Source organism: Empidonax traillii, unplaced genomic scaffold (genome assembly GCF_003031625.1).
Source record: "Empidonax traillii isolate 1590-97213 ecotype Southwest subspecies unplaced genomic scaffold, ASM303162v1 scaffold121:size1714817, whole genome shotgun sequence".
Classification (NCBI taxonomy): Eukaryota; Metazoa; Chordata; class Aves; order Passeriformes; family Tyrannidae; genus Empidonax; species Empidonax traillii.
Genome location: NW_020955314.1, coordinates 1,597,090 through 1,620,645, shown reverse-complemented (window position 1 = coordinate 1,620,645; position 23,556 = coordinate 1,597,090). Strand labels below are relative to the sequence as shown.

The 23,556-nt window shown below is 38.0% G+C and overlaps 1 long non-coding RNA gene across 1 annotated transcript; it reads left to right on the top strand.

Annotated features, from left to right (window-relative positions):
* Nucleotides 1-486: 486 nt before the first annotated feature.
* On the top strand, nt 487-22,974 carry LOC114057218. Its single transcript, XR_003571155.1, has 3 exons — nt 487-580; nt 20,919-20,924; nt 22,965-22,974. It is a non-coding gene; the product is annotated as an uncharacterized LOC114057218 (long non-coding RNA).
* The last annotated feature ends 582 nt before the right edge of the window (nt 22,975-23,556 follow it).

Below are 23,556 nucleotides of genomic sequence, written 5' to 3'. Positions count from 1 at the left end.
TAACAAAACAATTTTGATCATTGGAAATTGATGCTTACCACTACACTGTTTTATCTGTGCAGTTCTCACAGATTAGTGCAAACCTTGAGAATACAATGCAGCAGCATTTGGGTGCTGTATACGTAGGTGAAAATCAGCTACTGAAATCATAAAATCCTAGAATGGTTTGAGTTGAAAGGAACCTTTAAAGGTCATCTAGTCCAAACTCCCTGCAGTGAGCAAGGACATCTTGCACTTGCCCAGGTTGCTCAGAGTCCTGTCCAATCTGACCTCGAATGTTACCAGGGATGGGACATCCACAAATTCTCTGGGCAACTTGTTCCAGTGTTTTACCACTCTCATTGCAAAAAAATAACTTCCTTATAATTGATCTAAATTGATCCTCCTTCAATTTTAAAACCATTATCCCTTGTTCTGTACAACAGACCCTGCTAAAAAGTTTGCCCCTGTCTTTTTTATAGGACACCTGCAAGTAGTGGAAAGCCACCATAAGGTCTCCTTGGAGCCTTCTCTTCTCCAGGCTGAACAACCTCAACTTTCTCAGCCTTTTGTCATAGGAGAGGTGCTACATCCCTACGAGGTACTAATCTCTAGAATTGTTGAGCATTGGTGACTGGGTTTCCCTTTAAAGGGACATAGCCCTGAAAATTACAGATAAATATGACAGGTAAATACTGGTATCTCTTTTGTGTAGGGAGGAAGCCAGGAGCAAAAGTGTTTTTAAATGATTTCCTAAATTATATTTCAAGGAGGTCCATGTTCTATCTGTTTCATAAACAAGTTACCCCCATTTGTTATTGTGAGATTCCTGTCCACTCATAATTTCTGAACTAATTTTAGCAGACAGCAGATGTTTTGGAAAAAACATTCACTATCAAGCCCAGCTTGGCATACAAACTTGCAGGCCAGTAACAGTAGATGATGAAGCCTTTCAATATCTGTTTGATGACTCAGGACAATTAGTCATGACATGAAAGGGGGGGAATTGTCATCATAAGGAGCTCTGCTCTTCCCAAAACTTCAGTCCCAGTTAGCTCTGCTAGCACAGGAATACTCTATTGAATACTGCAACTTCCAGGAGTGAGCACTGTTTTTTTTCCCTGCATCTTGAGTGGATTCTGTTGTATTTCTGACCTTGCAGTTGAACCAAGCTACCATCACTGATTGCAGCATTCCTTTTGAAAGACTTGAGAGCCTATTTTCAGGTTCGGTTTCGTGTCTCTAAGACCAAGTCTTATTGAGAGTCGTATACTCCACACTGAGAACAATTTAAAGCTCAGTCCCTAACTTCAGCTTAATCCTTAACATCATCTTCCTCCCTTGTCATTGTCTCCATGTGTGATTTCTCCCTTTCTTCCTACAACACCTTTTATTACTCTCCAAGATCAGGACTGTCTTAAGGGAAAACTGTAGTAATTATTCTTTGGTTTCTTAGACTAACCAGCAATAAAAGCAAAAGCTGTGAGCTGGCTATTTTCAGGCTTGATTAGATTTCAAACATGAGATCTTTTTTAGAATAGCAGCTGGAGGAAACAATAGGAGCTGCAGAGGTAAAGGAACAAATTGTTCTCATAACGTACTTAAAAGCAGGGTGCGAGTGCCTATGAATGTAAATGCAAACAAAGCCCTGCAGCCTTCTTTTACAATGTCTACATCAAGTCTTCTTTCTGAGATTGATTTATACATAAATAGAGAGACTCAGAATAGTTGAAAAAGGCAATCTTGTCAAGTGTGAAACTTACCTCTCTACATAGCAGTGTTTTTATTTTAGGACTTCATTGGTTTTAGTATTCACAGAAACAGTTTACTCTCCTCCAGCGTCTTCCTAGATGATAAAGTGAAAGTAAAATTATCAGTGGATAGAACTTCAGGTGTAAAGGGCCTCAAATTGACTTGGATGCTGGCTTGAAATTCAGTCTTTCATCGCACAGCTCAAGTTGTCTTGGTAGTATAATGGTTCCATTGAAGTTGCATCCTTGGTTGTAACTGGCACTTGCAGTTGTCACTCATGTACTCAGCTTTTCATCGTAGAAATGCAGTAGAATATTTTGGGAGCAGTTTGATGCTCATCTCCTCATTTTATTGAAGTGGCATTTTTTCCATGACTGAAACAAATGTGAGGAATGTAAAGAGTAGAGTCATTAACTGAGCGTGTTCATGCCACCCTATAGCTTCATTTACCTTATACATTCTTCTATTATGATTTGATGTGTCTGTGTGGTACAGATGATATATGCCTGTATCTTGGTCTGACAACAAGGTTTCTTAAGGAACAGGTCATCAGGAAGCAATTAGCTATGATGGTTCTTACAGCCTCAACCTTATTACTGTTCAGATCTGAAGGACTGCAGAAGAGAGCTGTGATCTGAGACAGCTTCTTTGTAGGCTGGATCCAGGACATGACCCATGAGTATGTATTTTGTACAACAAATGGGAAAATTATTTCTGAGCCGTGTAGGATATTGTAGTGGCCTGCTGGGCCTCCATCTGTGATCCGTGGGCTACATTCTGTGGAGTGCTGCTGAAGCAAAACAGACAGTGTGACATTTTTAGTTAGCATTGCAGGTAATCTGAAACCTGGGTTCAAACTGCAGTAAATAAAAGATTAAATACTGAGCCCTTAATAGAGATAGATAGGACACAACTGGTTTTATTCCACTTAAAATGTGCCTTTCTCAATAGCATTTCAGTGAAAGGCTCAGCACTGCTGGCAATATGCTGTGATACCATGTCTCTCTGGCAAGCTTTTTTCTTAATACTCCAAATTTGTAATTATGACAGCTGAAATTATTAATCCAATTTAATTTGGTCTCTTTTAAGTCACTGGAGATTTATTAATTGCATGCCCTCACACTTGTCTAATTTAAAAGTTACAGATAACTGAGTACTTCTGTGTTTATGGTCTCTAATAGCTGCGTGATGTCAGTTCTCACATTCTGTAAAATTTTAATAAAGGAATTTAGGATGAAGTTTGTTATTAAGTGTTAGATGGATCCTACTATTAATATCGGTATTAAGTTACTTTTGCCAAGAGCATCAAAGTCAACAAACCTGAAAAGAACACAGGGAAATGACTAAGAGTTATCATGGAGCTGTCGAAAACAAATTATGTCAAAACAATTTAATTTCCTTCTTGAATCCTCCCCGGGGTAATAGGTCTTGTGGTTAGAAAAGAGATGGTAGATGTCATGTACCCTGATTTTGTTAAGGCTTTGTTCACTGTCCTGTATTACAGTCTCATAACCAGATGTAGGAAAAATAATTTGGAAGAAATTAATGAGGAGGGTGCAAGGCTGTTTTGAAAATTGTATTTAGAGCCCTGTCAGCAATCAACTGTCAAAATGAAAGAAAAGAACTGACTGGGATTCTTCAAGGACCTGCCTAGGCTCTAATACACCTCAACATATTTATTAACAACCTGGATGATGGAACAGCATGTGTGTTATTAGATTTGAACCTAGGATGGACTGCAAGAATGACAGAAGACAAGGTTCAAATTGAAGATGATCTCTACAAAATGGACAAACGGGCTGTAACAAGTAAGATGCCTTCTAGGAGGGAGGAATGTCTTTGTAGAAAAAGGGATGATCAACTGCACAGCGTGATCTTGGGGGTGGGTGGGTGGGGACTGTGTTTCACAAGCTGAGAGGTAAGGTAAGTTGATGTAGGGCAAGCACACATCCCTACTGGTGCTTACTGAGAGTTGCATGTTGTCTGTTCAGCACTACTAGGATCCTGAAATGCAGCAAGATTTCAATTGAACATGAGGAAAAACACTTTTGCCACGTGGATATTGTGCACTAAAACAGATGTCCTGCACAAGTTAGGGAAGCCAGCAAGAGATTTGATAAGTAGGAAGAAGAAGGGGCTGGAGTGTTGGTAGAGGTGCCAACAGGTGGGAGGATGGAGTTCATGAGGATACCATCAGAAGTGACTTGTGTAGAGATGTTTTCTGTCCTGATCTCCTGCACATTTCTTGCAACTCCAAGGAAAACCTAGAAAAATCAGTTATCTGGATCAGGGCAAGGCTCATCACGCTGTCCATTAATCACTAGCTAGAAGAAACTTATGCCACAACTGCCCCAAATATATGTTCTACTGCAGCCTGCTGGTCATGGTGCTTCCCAAGGCTGGAGCCTTGGAAGGATCATCCAAGGCTGTGTAGGAAATACCATATGGAGACAGTTCATACATTTCATGGTGACTGTAGTACAGTTACAAAAAGTGTCTGAAGAAATTCCCTAGAATGAATCAAGTAATGTTTTAATGGCTTGTTGTTAATGCAGTGAAAACATAACTGGAGATTCAAGCATTAAAAAGTTGAATTTGTGGCAAATTAGGTATCAGTTCTGTAGTCAGATATCTGATGAAACAGGGATTTTATCTCCTTAATTATAAATTAAACATTAATATTACTAGAACATCTAGTATCTTTAAACAATATACAAGGCCAATATATTAACATTTGAGTTTTCTTTGCTTATTGAAAGTGCAGTCTATTTTACAGTAACTTTTTATTGCATTATTAGAACAAAGCAAACCACATGTATTTTCCATAAAAATGTAATTGTAATTATCCTTAGGGAAAAAAAAATCCAACAAAACACATGTAAAACTAGGTTTATGTTTTCTGAGCTCAGCTCTTGTCTTTGAAGTTGCCTTTGGTTGTAGAGCTACATTTACTAGTGTTCTGGTGATAGTGGGAGACAGTATACCCCACCACCACTTTAATGCAAATTATAAGAAAAAAGAAACATCCCCTTCTTTCTCAAGTTCAGAACGTCTCCCAGTCTTAACAGCAAATCTCCACATTGGTTTGGCTGTGTTCACCTTTGAGCTGGTGTCTGGATTGGGTTTTAGCTCTCCTAGAACACAAATAATTCTTGATGACTTCAGGAATGGCAGAAGAAAACCAAACAATGCACTTGACAAGATGAAGATGCAGAATAATATGATCTTCACTAAAAGTCAAAGTAACAAGCGGAGTATCTTCAGTCTCACAGTTGAGTGTTTTAATAGTTATGGAAAAGGAGAAAAGAATGGCAATGCGATTTTTTTCTTTTGGTTTAGCAGTGGGTAGATTAGGATTTTAGGATTACTGTACTAATTTAAGATAGAAATAAAAGCATTTTTTTGTAAGCTCTTGAGCGAGTTCTGACATACGGGTCTCAAGAAAAGAGTGTAGAAAGCTAACTTGTGAAGTTTCATGTATGTATTTATTTATCATGAAAGTTAAGTATATGAATTAATCAAGATCCACAGTTATTTTGAACAGTAGTAAAAGCTGTTTAATATATCATATTAAGGCCTATCAAAACATGAAACCCTTTTTTAAAAGTACAAGTAATTGCCTCCCTTTCTAATACATTGCAGGCATAGGTTTCAGCAGCACACTGTGACTGATGCAAAAGCTAAAAAACTGCAAATACTAGAGAGAAACAGAGCATTTTTCACCACTTGAAGTCTCTTATCTTTTCCCATTGGTTCTGTGGATAAGCAGCATGCCATGAACTTTTCTGGACAGGGGTAGGTGGAGACCTGTTACAAGCATGGTACCAGGTAAGCATTGGCAGCTTCCTGAATGCTCTAAGGAATTCAGCCTCCTGGGTTGATGTTCAACGTAGGTCCTCTGGCTCCCCTCTGGGAGAGGCAATCAGGGACATTGCCAAGCTTTGCCAGAGCACTGGGAATGTCATTAATGTGAGAGCATTGAGAAGGAGCTGGAGACAGTGGTCCCAGATAAATCTGCACCACCAATATAACCCTGTTGAGTTTTGGGGTTAGAAAAATTAGCAGAAAAGATAATTTCCTGCAGTTCCTGATGGTTGGAACTGTTTTGAATATATAAAAAATACATACCTCCTTCAAGAACTGAGATTGTTTTCTCCAAAGAGTATGTCTTTACTTTTAATTCCATCTCTTATTAAGTGTCATCATTTTTATAATAAATGCTGAACACCTTGGGGAAAACAGAGTTTTAGCTTCAATACCATCTGATAGGCCTGTCTCTTTCTGGCATATAATGCAGTTAATTTTATATGTGACTAATGAGCATCAGTTCTTCTCCTGAATGACTGTGACCCATATATTGGGAAAACTCTCATGTCTTAATTGCTTGACCCTGAAATTAACACAAGCAGATGGGCCTGAACAGATAGTGAGTCTGACATGAGGTAAAAGGAGAGGCCACTAATGCAGTCAGTAGAACGTGGTATGTGAGAAACTGTTTTCTTGATTGGAATAATTTATTTCTCTTTCCAGCCAATTTCAGTCTCCTTTAATATCTTGTGGTTGGCTGATGTGAGGCTGATAGCAGGTTAGTTGTTTAACACCTGTAAGTTGGTAAGCTCAGCTGCAAGGTAAATTGCCATCTAGTATTGAGAACAATATTGAGAAAAAGATGTCGCTTAATTATAAACTGAAGTAGGAACTTTATTATTGATTGTCTGAAAAGTTGTGGATTAACTGTTAAATGTCTATATCCCTGAGTACTTGGGGGAGAAGATAGTATTTACTTTTAATTTTGGAGTTTAAGTAAATGTTAAGCTGTCCCTGTTTCAACAATGCCTTCTGTGTAGGCTGCATTACCTTCAGACCACCTAGACAACATCAACAAATTCCAGCATTGTGTGTAAAGTAGTTCAGCACCATTTGCAGTTTAAGTCACATTAAGTCATCACTTGCAGTTTAAGTCACATTAAGAATAGGGAATTGACTAAGGTTTTGTTGAGGGGGGATGGGGGGTGTTGGGATTTCTGTAACAGTTGTGGCTTTGTAGAGACTGTTACTTGATGCTGTTTGACTCCTTCATACTTGCACCTTGTTCTGACAGTTCCTCCAGGAGGTGTGTCACAGGATAAAAAGCAGCCTGTTGTTGGCAAAGAAAGTTTGACCTCATTACTGGGGCAGACAGGTGTATTCTTTAATCACAGCCTTAAAGCCTCAAAAACCCCTGGACTTCTTCCAGGATCAGCTGGGATTAGCCTAACCCTTTGATGTTACTTCAGACGTCCCATGGAGACACCAGTTGAAGAGGGTAAGTGAATGCTGACTGGCTGCAGTCCTTGGTTACTTGGGCGAGACATCTGTGAGAATGATTTGTGTGTGAGAAACTGGACCAAAAAAGGAAAACTGTTTCATGCTAATTGCAATTTCCAGTGGTAAACCTGGAGGTGAGCTGCTCCTGACAGGCTCTTACACTAATTAACCCAACAGTCCAGTACCCCATGCTGTGTAACGTTACACAACTACGCATAAACAACTCTGAGAAGATTTATTCCGACCTCAAACTTCGAACAGGCTCTGCTGAAGTTAAACAGGCTGTTTGAAGTGTCACGATGATCTGCAGTCCTCCTGTCTGATGCACTACATGCTTGACTCTAATTAACAGTAATCAAATAAGGAAAACCCTAATCAGTATTCAGCAGCTATTACCCTTAGCTTAGCAGAGAGAAAACATAACTTCAGAACAGAAATAAACACGTGGTATTGTGTGGAACCACAGTAAATTCCTTTAAGTGGCTTTGTGTAAAAGTTTTATTATTTTAACATGCCATTAAAGAGTGATCTACGGCCTTAGAGGATAGAAAAAGGGGGCTGAGGAGGAAAGAAATCCCAAATTATCCAGATGAGGTGTTTGCTTCCATTGAGCCCTCTTTTTGGAGTGTAAGCAGCATTTTTCATCTCTCTTGACTTTGGACATATAGAGTGTCAGATGTCCTGCACCCTTAGCAAATGCAGGCAAAATGTTATTATCTCAATTGTATTTTTATAGAGAAGTATCCTCCTCTTTCTTAAAATGCTGCTACCCATAGTTCATTCTAGTCTATAAGTAGTCATGATTTTGTAAATGGGGAGTTAGGAGCAGGGCTCCCGTAGATATCAGTACCCATGATTTGAATATATGCTCTTCTCACCTTTGCAGGACTTAAGGAGCCTTTTAAAACTCTTGGGGGTGGTAGAAAAGTGGTCTATCAGATAATGTTCATCACTGGATATCAATTTTGAGCAATGAGTCCCTGTACCTTTAGGCTACACTGGCTCTTGATAAATGAAGAGTGTCCAGAAAAGAGGCGCTCAGGAGAGGTCTATGGTTGCCCCAGTTACCTGAAAGCTTCCTATGGTCTAGAAGATAAAGACGCTTTTAGAAAATAATTTTCTTCTTTGAATGGCTACAACTGATGAGTTTCCTGACCTACTTGTGCATCCATAGAACATGGACTTTGACTGTCAGTGAGAGTTCATTCCTTGCCCACAGTTCTGTACTCTTTTCACTATATCCCAACAGTTGTTTTGCACAAAGTCCTTCAAGCCCACTCTCAAAAAGACACTGCGTTTGCTTAGCTTCAAGTTCTCTTTCCCCTTTTCCTGTGTTCCCAAGAACACAAATGGATGCTCTGTGACTGAAGGCCTTTATTTCCTCTAAAGTGCCATGGGTTTGTGTATAACTGTAAGCAGTTTCTCTCCTGACTGTGCAATTTCCCTTGGTGATGTTTAAAAGAACATTTTTAAATTCTATTTTTAAACTGTTAGAAATAGCTCTCCAGAGCTTCCACTGCTGAATACTAATAACTTTTTATATTAGCATAAAAGGATAGCTTTATCAAAGATCACCGTTTTAGGGGAAAATGGTAGTATTTGCATCTCAAGAGGCAAGGCGAAGCTGTTCATAGGTTTATGGAGGTTTTTGTCCTTTTCTTCAGCTTCCATAGTTCTGCTAATGCTAAATTAAATTAAATGTGCCAGAGGAGCTGTGGCGAGTGCTTGCTAATATGCCTGCCAGCCTTATCAGAGGGTGTTACAGAATGCTGATTTTTCCCAGATGCCTGTAATTTTAACACCTGCTCATACTGAAACTTAGATTACTTTCTCCTAGGACTATTTATAACTAAAGCTGTTGTTGGTGACTTTGGTATTTTTACATCAGCCCGTATGGCTGCAAGGAAATGCAGAGAGATGTACATAATGGAACAAAGGGCAAATAATTGTCTGGAAAACCCAGACTGCTGTTCAATATGTCTGGAAATTGTGTAGCAGCAGGCGAAGTTCAATTAAATCATCTTGGTTTTGTGTAGGAAAAGGATTTGCAACCACAGACTTGCCCCTCAAAATCAACTTTCTTGTTTACCACAAGCATATAACTCATTGAATAAAACCTAAGGTGATCCTGCTAGACCAATATGTGTCCTTCATCAGTAACAGCTAAGTAGTCCTGTCATACAGTAGCACTGAAAGCTGTACCTGCTGTGACCTTTTTCCCCACACAGTGTTGCGTGAGTCCTCTGAACCTCCAGCTAAACCCAAGTTGGACTAAGTAGGGAGAAAGTGCATTTTCTGTCATTCCATCCAGCCATCGTTTTCAGGAAAAGCTCATGTGTCAGATCACACTGCAAAATGTCTATGATTTTCCATGACTGTTTGAAGGTTTTCTTTAGAAACGTCTTTTGTACAGTGAGCTGCAGAAATTAGAGGAATGAGTTGAAATTGCCAATATGCTTGGAATATCTGAAGAAATACTTATTTCACAGATATTTTACAGGCTGGATGTTACCAAAGACTGGCTATTTCCGGGAATCTATAGAACCTAAACACCTTCATTTTCATTCCTCCTTCATCACACCACTCAATATTTAGGGTTCCAAAGATAAGTGAAAAATAGACCACAGATACAGCAAGATTTTTGTCTTTTTAAAATTTCTCCTCCTGCTGCAACCCAGGTGCCTAATGTCAAGGCATTCATGTTTCCAGTCCGCAAGATTTCACTGAGATGTAAAATGTATCTGATCTGTCATGTGGTCCCAAGGAGAAGTTAAGAGGCTCTGTGACTGCCATCTGCCCATCACTGGTGGAGTTTTACAGCCTAGTAGCAGAACAGATTGTTAGCATCCCCTCGTCTGCTGGGTTGGTATCCTGGTTGAAATAGATGGTATTTGAAGTTAAGAGCACCCAGCTGTGAGATATGTCGGCTAAACAGTGGATGCACTGCAGGGACTGCTGCATTATCTGGTAGTGCTGTGTCGGGGTGGGGATGGGGTGAGCAGCTGGATACAACAACTTCTGGTACCACTTCTGACAAGCTGTCAGAAATCATGAGCTACCACACTGTGCTTCTGATCTGTGAATCCTTTGACTTGAACAAAAATTGTTCGGTTTCTAGTACATCTCATCACAAATTTTTATGAAGCAGCATGAGGTTCTAGGCTGGACAGAACTCAAGAGCAGGAAATAGTGTATTATGTGTTTTTTCATCCGTTTTTATCTTTTTTTCCCTTTATGCTGGAGGAATACAATTCCTCAGAAATGAACTATACAATTAATGTTTGCGCAGACCTTTCGAAGCTGAAATGTCGAGATTGCTATGCAAATACCATATACTACTCTTGTATCAATTGATGACTAAATTTTGTAGTTTTAGTCAAATTATAGTTTTAATTTTTATGAATGGGGTTTAAGGTGCCTTGTTTGGGAAAGCGCTTAAACATTACATCAGTCAGATGCTATGTTGCAATATTACCCCAGTGATAATATTTTAACGAATTAAAGTAAATCCAAGGCTTGTCTTCTCCTAACATGTTATCTTCTCTGTGTTTTTCTTTAAGTATTTGATTCCATGGTTTCTCATAATCATAGATTAATACGTGAAAAGGCCTATCATCAACATCTTTTAGTATTAAAAATGAACAATTTTAAGCATATTCCTTAAAAGTGCCCATTCTATTCTCTCTCTTTTCCTTTTTTGTTTTCTTTACACCCTAGTTGTTTGGGTACACTATAAAACATTTAATAGGTCTTTGAGAAGTGGGAAAACATGAACATGTTTTAATGTTTAATGCATGTTTTAATTTCTCCTCTTATTTTTACCTGTCTCTGTTGCTTTTGGTCAGAAATACTTGCTCATTTATTGCTATATGCTATGGTCAGTGATTACATGAATTGCTTAATATGACTGCACGAATCATTCAAGTTTTAATAAATTCAATGGCTGCAACTGTAATTTATGTAGTAATATTATAAATTATACATATAATATATAGATATATTATAAATTTTCAATTCTTTCAGATTTGAACTACAGAGATAGTCTATTCTTAGCTGAATCTTGACCATGCTATCCTTATTCTCTACTGAAGAAATTTTAGTATCATAGTCTCCCTAGTCTTTATCCTCTGGCAGTGTAGAGAAAGAGGCATCTTCAGAGGGTAAATCACCAGCTCCAAAGTTTGGAACAGTCTCCTGGCAATGTCTCTTTTAGCTGTATAACAAACCTGAAATATCTGTTTCTGAGTACCTCAGCTGCTTAAGGCTGGGCCAATCCAGGCAGCTGTGCTGCCACTTCTCACAGCTTTTTTGGGAGAGCCTCTTGTAGTACCTGATACTTCTGGGTTTGCTGCAGTCAGTGGGCACTGATTCTTAGTGGGTGTTTTCTGGGCTCTGAATCACTGGGTTTCACTAATGTAGGTTGATCAGATGCTTTATCCCAGTAGCTGCAGTATTTTGGAGCACACTTCCATGCTTTAAGTCTGATAAAGATCAGATTAAAATAAATCTGCCGCACAGCTGGCTTCTTCTCCAAGTTGTTCCATAGTGCTGGTGTGTTTCTGGGAGAGGGATAGGGAAGTGTCCCTGGCCAATTGCTACAGCACACAGTATTTTCCAGTGTGATAGGGTTATTGTGCAAGCAGTAACTCTAAATTTGTACCATTTTTTTTCTTCTTATTTTTAATTCTGGAGAGCCTACCTCTGAGAATGAGGATGTTGTTTCAGTCTCTGTTTTCTGCTAAGGCTTGCACAAGGGTAGCAATGCTGTGTATGATGGACTGTCTCTTGTTCCACAGAGGATGAGTAAACTTTCTCATATGTTTCGTATGGGCCATTGACATGTTCTAAAATGAAACTGAAATACTGAATTAAAAAGATTCCACTTAAACAGATATGAAACAGTTCTTTTGCACTGGTCTTAAACACGTTCCAGACTTTCAGTTTGGAAGTTAGATTTGATTAAATAATGAGATTTCTCTTAATAACACTTTTGTTTGATCTGAGGTAAACATATTGTAGGTGGATAAGTTCTATACTTGCTGTTAAGGCTGTGTTTTGATTAAAAAACCCTAGAAGTTTAGATTCCTAGTTTATTTTACTGATTTTATATCTCATTTCAGATCCCTTATCCACAGTAACATCTGATCTCCTAAGAACTTGACAGGGAATTTTTTGGTGGAGGATAAATTTCTACCTTCAACATCATAAAGGAGATTAATTTTTGTTAGCATCACTCTTTAGCACTGCTGAAAGATGTCAAAATGTCTGCACTTCAGAATGAAAGTGTCTATTTTATCAGCTTATCAGATAGTTTACATGCAGTAGTGCTCTCAGATTTTTGAAATGTCACTGTATTTTTATTGTGAATTATCATGGGCATTGACAGACTTGATCTCCAGGGTTAGAAACTGAGGTATTAGATGGGAGAATGAATGTCTTAATGAGGTGATGTAATCTTAAAATGTGAATAACTCCAGGGTAAATTGAGAAGACTCCAAGTAATTCAGTTTGAACTGAGACTCTTGTGAGCTGTGATTATTTTAACACTGAACTCAATATTTTGTTCTCTTAGTTTAAGCCATGGGTGTGTGACAGTCTGCCTGTATATATTACTCTTGGTTGTTGCAGAACAAAGGGCATCAACCATGTTGACACGTAGATACACTTGGGTCATCTAAAAACCAAATGATTTTGCAGTTGTGTTTATTGTCTCTGATTTCCAGCCACAGAACACAGTACCCAAAATGTATATAACATTTTCCGTGAGTGTCCTCAGCTGTCATGAGTCCAGAACCACAACAGGGCTGAGCACTGGAATGGAGAAGTGAATCAGCCATTCTGTGATCTGCTTTCCTTGCCCTAGTTTGCTGACTTGTCTGCTGACTATTGAAATTAAAGCTTTTAACAGAGATCCATTTATATTTTTTATGTAGAAAAGATCTTTTGGTAAACAGTCTGTACTGTTCATCTCTCTTTTCAACAAATTCCTTAAAAAAATAAAATACACTATATGTTTCAGTTCTATGTGGAATATCATCATAACAGGAAAGTAGACTCATCTGCTTTGTTTCCAGTGTAAATTTTTTCTATAAAAGGAATGTTTGGATAGTATCCAAGGTCTTGTTCAGTAACCTGGATGCTGTGAGATTCAGGCAGTACTGGCTTGATCAAATTAGCACTCCTCTGATTAATTTAGAAATCCTAATTGTTTTCTGGGCTTGTGGCATATTGTGATCTGAAGATCCTGCTTCTGAGAAGACAGCTGCTAAGGGAAATAACGGAAAATGAACAAGTAAGTTGATTATTTGTTCACCAGACTAGTCTGCTTTTAAAAGAAACTGTGGCAGAGATAGTGCCATGAGCTGACAAAGTTGCATATCTTGTCTTAAACCAGCTACTAAGGATGAAGAGGGGAAAAAGAAGGGAGTGGGGCAATTTTTGAAGTGGAATAGGGATTCAAAAGAGAAATGCCATTTTCTCCATAAAGATGAACTCCCTCAGAAGAATGTTGATGGTATTTTGCAATTAAGCCTGTAGGGAATGAATGTTTAGTAGCATCTAATACACTTGGCTGCAGCTAATGGCCCTCTGGGCTATAAGTTTCCCAAAACAATGAAACACAAAATTTTCAAATAAAACATACTGTAAAGTCAGTAACAGTTTAAACTACCTCTTCATAGCAGCTCTGAATGTAAAACGCTTCTCGTAGGATTATTTGCGTGACAGCTGCCACAGGTGCATCTCTAAAACACCAAGTTTAAAATGTTTGTGTTTACCATAACTCTTTTCATTTCAGAGAGCAGAGGTGTTTTGTGGTTTGTTTTTTGTTGTTGTTGGTGGTGGTGGTTTTGGTTTTTTGTTTTTGTTTTTTTTTGTGCTAGATATGTCTGATGTATGCTGGGGAAAATGGGTTCTGTCAGGGAATATATCACCCTGAGCTTTTTGTTGATACACAATGGAAATTTGAGAGAGAAGGACACAAGCTGTAAACTGGCTGTATGGAAGTCTTGCATGTCTAACTGGGGGTAATACTTAGGCATGTGACAAAGCTCTTAGACTTAAAAATAGTTGCAAAATTTCATTGGAGTATGTGAGCCAAATTCAGAATTACTCAGTTCTGGACCAAAAATATTATTCCAAAAAAATGCTTCTAGTAAAGGGAGTGTCACTAAACTGACCTAGCACAGCGAGAGAATCATATTTCTTTTCCTCACACATCTGCTAAACTCTGGTCTGGTTAAAACTTTACAAGTTTATTGAGTTTAGTGTAGTTGTATTGAGGTCCAGTTGTTTTCTGCAGTACTGTCTTTTCATCAGTCATTTATCAAAACTTAAAGCAGTCATTTCTGTTCAGGCAATAAAATATTGAAGAGGTGGCAGTACTCACCAGTTGCTTTGCTAAGCACAACAGGACAAAATGCTGATAGACACCCCCGTAGTTATCTGGCCACAGGGAATTGGAGGTGCCATGATGGGTTTACTTAGTTCTGTGTCTCTCCTTGGCTAATAACAAGCTCCTCTTGGACACTTTTAATGGCTGACTCTCCAGCCTTTGGGATTTCTCCTTAAAGGTAGATCACTGCTTGAGAGCCAGGAGGTTGAATTTGGTTAGGTACGTTGTACTTAAATGGACAGACAATTCACTTGACTTCCCTCTATGGTTTTGCAGCTGCTCTGTGCTCATCCCCCCCACCCCAGCCTGTGCAGCAGGTGGCTGTGCCCAGCTTGGTTCCACCCAGCATCCTACAGCTCTACTGAGTCTGGGGCTTGGTCTCAAGGAGTATCGACATATCATCATCTGTACTCTTTTTATACAGGAGTCTCTGAAACAACTCATCACATATATGCCTGTAGTCAGTTAGTTTATTTTGGTTTCTTTGCCTCATGGGTGGGAGAAGAGTAATCATATGATGATCAGCATGTCTGCAGTCCCCAGTGTATCTTTCCCACCAGCATATGGTTGGATTCTTGGTGTGCTCTCAACACCAAGTTCTCTTCTACCTAAGATGCAGTGCCACTGTGCCATCGGGTTGATTGCCTGTCATACAACCTGTTTCTGACTGCTACTCTTAAGATCTCTTATACATTATGTGTATTTTTCTTTCTTTCTTTGACTCTTTTTAGCAACTTGATTATTAAAAAAAGAAAAATCAAAACAAAGCATACAAGCAGACTAACAGAAAACAAACAAACAAACCTACACCCCACAAGTTTTCTTAGCACCTGCTACACTGATTCTTGTGTCAGTCTCAGGTTGTGGAACTAACTCCTTGTGTTGATTAGAGCCTTAAAGACTTTCTGATTTAATTTTTTTTCTGCCCCATAAGACATATGATTGATTACAGAAGACTATGACACACAGAAATAGTGGAAAAAGTTTAATCACTTGTTTTGAAACCAAATCTAAAATGTAATGTGGAATGCTAAGAGTCAGCAGGATTTTCCAGATTTGCAAACTGTAGGATTACATGAAGGGGGAAGAAAATTCTAATGTCCGTATGAAAATGATTGCAGAGATGTTGCAGGCTGTATGAACAGTTTTCAGAGTTACTTTAAAGGAATGAGTACATAAAATGGGTAGACTCTTCAAGGAAAGATGATTGATGCCACATTGCTATCAGTTGTTCCACTGCCATTAGCATGGTAGTTAACTACTGTACAACAGCTGTCAAAATGCATATTGATGAAAAAGCACATATTCCCAAGATTATCGTATTCCCTCTTGCTCATTTTACTGGGAGTACGTTAGTTTTTAGTTGATGGTTTAAACTTCTAATAATTGTGGCACATAATTATAAAGATGCCACAGAGATTTACCAAGATGCCATTTTTCGTACTTACTCCTTGTCTCTGTTAAACTCGTGCTATGGTTGCACAGTGAGTATTTGCATCTACTAAAATTGCAAAATGGGCATTAATTTTTCATCAGCTTTTGTATCAGACAAGTTATATGCTCAAACGCAGACGTGGTAGTCTTGCATCCCTGTGAACATGACATGACTTTCTAATTGTAGCACAAAATTATTTGTGCAATAGTACTTATTTATGTAATGTAGGGTTTTAATAAGGTAGGATAGAAATCTAACCTTTTAAAACTAAATGAGTAAAGCCAACCAAAAATATCACAGATACTTGATGTGAGTAGCGTTTGCATAACAACATAACATGTTTTTGATAAATCCAACTTCTGCTTATTTCAATAATTAATATAGTAAATTCTGGTATTTTCTACATCTAATATGTAAGAGAATTCATTCTATCTACATGTTTATTACCAAAGCAAAAAGGTCATCTTCCACGCTGGTTGTCTGTGTCAGGTTTCCAGTGGAAGCTCTGTTGTACTCACTGTGATCTAAGGACAATCACATAGGGGAACTATGAAGGTAGAGAGCTGATCACTTTTAAATATGACCAGCTTAAGCTATTTTGGAAACAACATACAAGCTCTAAGGTGCACAAAGCTGCTCTTCAATACAGAAAAGGTAGTAGCAACCTTCGAAACCAAATGTATGTTGGGAACAACCTTTATAATTTCCACTAGGAAGGCAGTGAGATTGATGGAAACAGAGTATTGTCTTACACCTGTAGAATACAGAGTTGTTGGGAACGGAGATAAAGTTGTTGCCTGTATGGCAAGGGTAGAATGATGATTTTAAATACCCAGTGGAGTTGTGATTTATCAGTCAGGAGTGAAACACCAGAAAATGGAGGGATTGTTTTGTGTTCCCTCACTGGCAAGAGAGACATTTTTGTCTGTATCACTTTATTCTGGTTTGAAATGGTTGCTCAGATTAATCTGTGTAGATATTGAAAGGACACTGTGAATGAAGTCTTATGTTCCCAGAAATGCAGAGGCAAGATGTTGATGGTTCTGTTGTCCTATCTCCGCTGCTGACATGGTAAATCTCCCTACAAGTTTTACACTTGCCCAGGCATGGTCTAAACTTATTTAATGTATTTGGAGTTCTCCTTTCAGAGTAAACTCCAACTCCTTGTGTAGTGGGGATAGGAAGGCATGTAAAGACTAAAATAGTTTGTTCTAGGAGGAGTTAATACGTGTTGGTATTGGTTGCTGATTTTTCTGTATAGGCACTAACTCTAAATGACACTGAGAGAATTCAGGGTGGGACTAGAGGCTCTTACTTAAGTTCTCGCACAGTGTTTTGGTGCTGCTTTCAAAATCTGACTTAATTCCTTAAATGGGTGCCCTGCAAGGTAATTGTTCTCTTGGTTGTACAGGAGGTATATTCTTCTCAGAGCAAAATGAGGGTGTCGTTATGTAAAAGAGCTTTTCTTTGGGGATGCTTCAGATAGTTACTGGTTTTTTTACAGGGCTAGATATGCTTATCTTTGGAGGTTTTTATTATTTCAGTGTATATTGCTGCCTCTAAGCAACCATTTTGGTGGTTGATGGTGCCACGTGAGAAATTGATGGGGATAAGGGAGTATTCGAAATTTGTTCATTCAGAAGATGAGTTTACAAATAGGTGGAAGAAACTGATGTCAGAAGTCAGGCTTCTTGTGAAGATAATCAGAATATCATCTGAGTGCCTTAGCTTTACTACCAAAAAGATGCAAAACTTGTCCTTCAAAGCAGAAGGAAAAGGTTACTATATTTTGGGTCTTGGTTCTTAGTGCTATGTCTTACCATATCCAGTTCCATTTACTTCAGAACTTGTGCCAGAGAAAAGGGTTGGAATGGTCCTCTCCAGGGTATAGGATGCAGTAATTCTGTCATCAATGAATTTACTTCCTTTTTAAGAGCATGCCTGTGTACCAGTTTGCGTAGAGACTGTGACTGACAGTGATGGTGGATGACAGTTAGAGATCAGTAAATACGATGAGCTGTTATTAGTTTCTCTTACTCTTTTAATCTTGTACCAATGGCAGAATGTTTTGTCAAAGGAGTTGAATGCTTAACGTGATCATAGCGTTTATCATAACAGCTCAGAAGTGTGTATCAGCGTGTTCATATGCAGCCAAAAAGCTCGCATAATATCTAGCTCAAAAATAACTCAAAAACATGCTTGATTACCTTTCTTCCCCACCTGTATTATATATTAGATGTCCATCAAGGGTAGTCATACAGTGAAGAACCATCATTGGAACAAGCAGACAATCAGAACATAACATTCAGTTCCATTCATTTTCAGTTATGAGCTGCAAAAAAAATAAATGCAAATAGGGAAGAGAATGTATGTAGGCAGAGATAAAGGCAAGTATAATCACACTTAACACTAAAAAAAGCTCTGTCTGACTTATTCACAAAATTCCACCTGTGAAAAACAGTCTTTGCTTGGCTTTCTGACTCCTCTGACATATGATTAAAGCCAGAATTAAGCAGCCCTCATTAGAACTTCAGTGGAATGAATTATACTTAATAAATATATAGTAAGTCTATCTGATATGAATGCCAGCATTGTATACCCTATTATTAACATCCATTTATGTGCATGAATGGCAACTTAAACTAGAATTTCTTAGGCCTATATATTTTCAGTTTTAATGTGCTGCCATTTGTATGTTGCTGTGGCTGGAAACCAACGTAGCACTGACAAGAGCAGCTCGCTACCAAATCTCTGGCATACCACAAGGGCAGTGGTGACTCTGGGCTTTGGTACCAACAGGACTAATGGTGAAAGGAAATAGGAAACATAAAAGCATCAAGGCAACTTAAACTTTCTGTGAATAAAGTGCTCCAACTAAAGCTATTTGTGGGGTGGCAGGCTCTCAGGATTGGTAAATTCTGGTAAAACTATGGTACAGCTAGAAATACTTGCCACTGAGATGTTTACTGTGTGTTTGATAGGAAACACTGATTTAAGTTGCATCTTTATAATATATTTTTATGTAAGGTTTTGACTTAAAGCAGTGGTAAAGTAAAAGTATACTGGCTTTGATTGGCTCCTGTCATTTCCTGAGTGCTCCTCTTTAATGATAGAACAAACTCTCCAAATATAAATATGAAAAGCATGTATCATTTCTGTAGGATCATTAGAATTTTGGCAGTAGCATCCCATACCTGTTTGGCAAACATTCTCAGGTTTGTTGAGGAGAGAACAGGATCCCTCAAATGAAGTTGTCACTGTGGACTTCCCTCAGCAGCTATGGGAAAAAATCCAGGGTACTTGAGTATGGGCTCTGATTCTGTCAGCGAGTAGTTGTCATTGTCTAAGATAAGAAGTGACCCAAGAGGAGAGTTAGAGAGGCTGGCTGATTTTTTTTTTCCCCCCATATTCCTTCCCTTTGTAAATGTGGATGGTGAATATATCTTAACTGGTTGAGAATTGAATGGCACATTGCAGGAAAAAGTATCTAACTGCTGCCAGGATGAGGGTTCTTACTGGTTGTATGATTTTTGATTTCATTATCAGTAACTTGAGCAAAAGGGAATGTTTGGCTGACACATTTTCTATTGGAAATTAAATCTGGACTATAGAGAACACGATGGCAAATACCATCCGTGTTTTGTGAATTTCACTTAAGTCCTAAGCTTTTTTTTCAGTTGAAAGAAAAATATTTCTTGGTCTTGTGACTAAATGAGCCCTGATTAAAATAAAACTATGTGTTTTAACTAAACTACTTAATAATAAACATTGCCCCATCCTATGTGGGATGCTTATTGGAAGCTTATAAGATATGGATTGACTAGAATACAATTTGGCTGCATATCATATTCTCCTATATAGTCATAGCCAGGACTTCACTGGCAGGTGAAAGGGAAAGGTGTTGTCCCTTAATACCCTGTAAATCAGTGCTACCACTTGCTTTAATGGAGGGATCCCAATTAAGCCCTGTAACCCACTGATTGGTGGATAAAAATAAACATCTGCAGGAAGGTAGTGTAATAAAGTTAATTTTTTAAAGACTCACTATAGAAAGGAAGACTTTGACAAGGAGTTTGAACAATTTTTGTTACCCTAGGATTTTTTTATCATAACAATATGTAAATTATTTTAATGTAGGCTACGAATTTTAAACACTACAATACTCTTATTTCCTTTTTTACAAAGCATTCTGAACAATACAGAGAAAATGAGACCATTTTGAGTTGCAAATTAATCCCTTTTGCTAATTGTTCAGCTGTAGAGGTATAATGCCTACAGGATGCTTTAGAATTGAGAGTATGAGCTGATAATGTTCTTCTTGCTAAACTGGGAAGAACAAGTCTACTGTCTTAACACTAACTCCTTGATTTCTGTCTAAAAATGTAGTGAAGTCTACTTCATGCTGCCCTTACAGGCTTTTGTTTAATCTCCTTCAGAGATTTATGCTCCAAAGGTATTATGATGCTTCTTAGCATTGTACTCTAAAGGAAACAGTTACAGTATTTGTATGTAGCAATATTTTGAGAAGAAAGGGAAGTTTTACTATTTTTTTAAGCAATAAATGTGAGCACAGAACAGTGATATAATCAGACCTCAGATTAGATCAGTAACTGTGATTCAAAGGGTTCTGGATCCTGTTAGATTTTAAGAACTCCTGTGGGGTTTTAACTGTTGCCTGAGTTGACTTTTGACTTGAGCGGTGTCAGTGACTCACTGCCAGTTTTTGTCACGAATTGAAGTGTTGAGTATATTTGTACTTAATCTCAGCTGAGGGCATCAGTGTCTCAGAGCTCATGTAAAAACGAGATTCTAGATTTGATGGGTGCAGACACAACTTAGGGACACCAAAGTTAAGCTATGAGTAAACAAAATCAAGCACTTAATGGGAAATAAAAAATTTCTTTTCCTTTTTTTGTTTTCCTTGACAGCAATTTTTGGAAACCTCTTACTGCTATTATTAAGGTTTTCAGTAATTTCCAAGTAGTTCTCAGTTTTAACTGATTATTTATTTCTGATTACAAATCACAATCACATAAAATTGGAACACTTCAGCATCTTGTATCAATCACTGTTGGCAATCCTCTTCAAAACTGTTAGAATAAAGCATCAGCTGGAGCTGTGTGAGGTTAAATGACATAGTTGCTGAAACAATTGTGATTCTACAATTCCAAATAATTTGTCAGAATGGTTGTGTTTCACTGCATTTTGGCAGTGTAGAAATTGACTTTTTGATTATTCTTGTGTCCTCAGATGTAGCTGCCCCTCCTCTGCCCAACTTTATTATCTGCTGTAACAGTTGGTGAGGACAGTGTGAGTCCTGGTGTGTGATATTTTAACTGGTCTTGAAGATGTTTTAGACTTCCTCTGCTGGAGAGAGAATTTCAAAACTCAGTGAAAGTTCTTGACTTTTTTGGGAAGGGATGGAGAGGCATTGCTCTAAAACATGAGGATGCTTGCATTTATATACATATTCACACAACACACACAGACATTTCAAAGTTCTTTCATAATTACAACCTTCCTGAAGAATTACCTTTTAGCAATTTGATAATGTTTTCTGGAATCTGTGTTTAAAAAATACTTCTCCAGAAGTGTATCAAACATGATCTTTTGAGTCATAAATTATTCCTCATTTCCCTCCCCTGGGTGAGGTCTTACAGTTACATGGCAGTTTTAGATTTTTATTTTGAGGGCTTATAATTTTCCTGCAACTGAGAAGACTTTTGTCATAAATTAAAATTAAAAAGACAAATAAGCTCTCTACAAAACGTAGCAAAGGGTATAATTATATTCCCATCATTGTACAGGGGAGACATTTATGAGTACTTTGTGGTTTTTAAGTGAGCTCCTATGCTTGCCTCTTTTAAGAGCAGTTACTTTATAGAACAGCTTCAGGTGTGAGTTTTGTTTTGTTTTTTAACAACCAACTTTTTTTATTTCTGTAATTGTGCTTGAACACTTGTATCTAATGTCACGGTCGTAGGCTGAAATGTCTATGACTTTCCGTCCTATGAAATCACCAAAATATTTATGGTTATCAGCATGATGCTCCAATTATCTTTTAATTTAATGTGGCATTGCTCTTCCCTTTCTAGTTTCTAGGCAGCACCAAGGTCTGTTTCTATTCTTGAAAAATCCAGCTCTTGCCCTCTGAGGCCATTCATCACATCCCACACTCTTCTGTGGCAGCCCATGTTCTCAGTGTGTCATTAAACTGTGCTTTGCCCTTTCTAGATGTTCTAGATCCACTGACTTGCTTTGCTCAGTATTTATTGCTGTTAATGGAATGAAATAGAAGTTTCAGCTGTGAGACCTTGGCGTAAAACTTGTCTGGTATTTTTCCTTCTAGATTTTTTTGCATCTCCACCTGACGCTATGGGAAATACAACTGACCTTTTCTTGTAATATGAAATTATAGAAACATAAGGTTTCACAGGTAAAAATGTATTATGTCTAAACTGCTTCTCTTATGCCTGATCAATAAAGTTGTCCTAAAGTGCCAGCACGGGGTCCTGAATTTATAGGAAAATAGCTGTCCTGATTTCACACTGGCCTGAATACAGAATCTTCAGTTGTTATGTATCAAAACACAGAAACAAAGTTATGCATGTCGGGCTAGCTAGCTGTCATGGTGTAGGCAGCAGCAAATTAGGGGTTAAAAGATTTGATGTTACAGAACAGTACTGGAAGTGAAACATGCTTTTCATAATAAGTATTTTATAGCAGAAAAAAAAAAAAAAAAAGAAGCAAAGACAGCATTTTTTTTGTCCATGAGCATTTTGACTTCAGTTCAAGAGAAACAACGTGACCGATATGTTGTGGCAATTTCTCAGTGACTGCCTGTTTTGATTCTCAAAGTGGCATAGCAATTTAGAAAAGAAATGTTGAGGAAAAGCAACTGCACAGTTGCTGGGGCTTAACCCAGTAAAGGGGCTGGGCTAAGTTGTTTGGGTTTAGGGTTTGAATTTTTATTTCTACTTGGGATAAATGCAGACATATAAACAACATCAGGGTATAGGGTAGTGCAGGACAACTTCATCTTCTTTCAAACATAGTGCAAAACTGTTTGAAGCTGATGGCCAGACTAGTTTCTTACAGTATGTCATCATAAAGCTTTAGATTTTTCTGTTCTGAAAAGAAAGATGACACATAGGGTTGGTTTTTGTGAGTTAATGGGAATTGCATAGGGACTACTTTGTAATTTGGATCTGGATTTAACTAATACTACCTAAATAATGTGAAACACAGCAGAGGCTTTTGCAAAGATCCTCAAGACTTTACTTTTCGCAGTGCTTCCTGGAATAAGAGACTACATGCTTGAAAGCTTGTCAGCGTTTCTTGTGTGGGTTTTCCTCTCTGTGTCTTTATATTTTGCATCTTTTGACTCATAGGCTGCCACAGGTCTGTCAGTATTACTGCTCCCTCTGAAGGGACAATTGTACTTCACCACTGGGTGGGTCAAGCCACTGATCAAGCTACACTCAGCAAAATTCATGTAATAGAATTATTTTACTGAGCTGTAACTTTTGGTTTTAAAAATACTGTGTTTTTTAATGCATATTCTTATGACTGAAAAGAAAAAAACCTTAATGTAAACTTATTCAGTTGCCTCCATGTTTTTGTTTTTTTTTTTTTAGAAGTAGTTCAAGGCAGTTTGGTGTTGACAGTTTTTGGTAAGTCCCAAATGCTT